General features: G+C 38.8%; 1 protein-coding gene across 1 annotated transcript in view; it reads right to left on the bottom strand.

Annotated features, from left to right (window-relative positions):
- Positions 1 to 1302, bottom strand: part of LOC102753641 (kelch-like protein 4) — a gene marked incomplete at its 3' end in the record, with an annotated part of 58677 nt that overhangs the window by 4106 nt on the left and 53269 nt on the right.

The following is a 1302-nucleotide window of genomic DNA, read 5'->3' as shown; positions in this document are numbered from 1 at the left end:
TTAAAAAAAAAAAAAAAGAAGGGAAAAGTGTCATTAAGGGTGTTCAAGTATAAAAGTTGTTTTCTTTTCTTCAAAACTCTCTTTTCATGAGAAATTAGAAACACTAATCAGAAAGAATATATGCAAACTTATGTTCATAGCAGCACAATTTACCATAGCTAAGATTTGGAAATAGCCTAAGTGCCCATCAGCAGATGAATGGATTAAAAAACTGTGGTACATCTACACAATGGAATACTACACTGTGGTAAAAAAGAAGGAATTCTTACCATTTGGAACAGCATGGATGGGACTGGAGAGCATTATGCTAAGCGAAATAACCCAGTCAATGAAGGAAATATACCACATGATCTCACTCATTTATGGATATTTCTCTTTTATTAGTGTAGATGAACAAAAATAGATACAGAGGCAAAGCAGTACTGAACAGATTGTCAAACTACAGCAGGAAGGCCAGGGAGGGTTGGGGGCGGGGTAAGAGATCAACCATCTAAGGCTCTTTAGAAACTTCTTAACAAAATAAGCATATCAAAGAATTTCACTTTTCAAAACTTCACAAAAGGCATGCATGCCCGTGTGTGTGTGTGTGTGTGTGTGTGTGTGTGTGTGTGTGTGTGTGTGAGCAGAAGGGAGAGAGAGAGAGAGAGAAAGAGAGAGAGAGAGGTGTGTGTGTAGAGAGAGAGAGAGAGAGATAGATGCATTTAAAACTATCAGGTGCTATTGCTGCCTATGGCAAGGGGCATGCAGGAGGCTTCTAAAGTTGAGGAGCCAAATGCTTCTACTTGAAATTATTTAAGAACCCAGGAAAGGCCCTAACCACTTCAGAGTTCATATGGACAGTATCCAAGTTGATAAGAGTGCTTTTCTCTTTCAGCTGTTGTAGGTCACAACAGCTTACAACTCCAGAAATGACTGATGTCACACAGGTCTATTGGTCTTTAGCCAAAAACCTTAAAAGAAAGGCTGAAAATTTTCAAGTTGGAGGCTTTTTGGATGCTTGGGAGAGGTAGGTCTGTCTGTCAACACAGAAAACAACCCACTGAATTTCTTTGAGGTGAAACAAAAGATTGATGAAAAAATATTTTCTCCTATGGAAAAGCATGGTCATATATTTACCAAGGCAAAGGTATCTTTTAGAATGGATAACAATCTGAAGTTTCCAAATAATATAAAAGGGTCTCCCATGTTTTTTTAGGAGGGAGGGGAAGGGGGATGAAATTATCTTTCAATTTTTATGTAATACTAGAGGCCCGGTGCACAAAAATTTGTGCACTGGTGGGGCGCTGTTGAACGGTATCCCTA

Source organism: Myotis davidii, unplaced genomic scaffold (genome assembly GCF_000327345.1).
Source record: "Myotis davidii unplaced genomic scaffold, ASM32734v1 scaffold1106, whole genome shotgun sequence".
Classification (NCBI taxonomy): Eukaryota; Metazoa; Chordata; class Mammalia; order Chiroptera; family Vespertilionidae; genus Myotis; species Myotis davidii.
The sequence above is the reverse complement of the archived record's forward strand: the minus strand, read 5'-3'. Positions and strand labels throughout refer to the sequence as shown.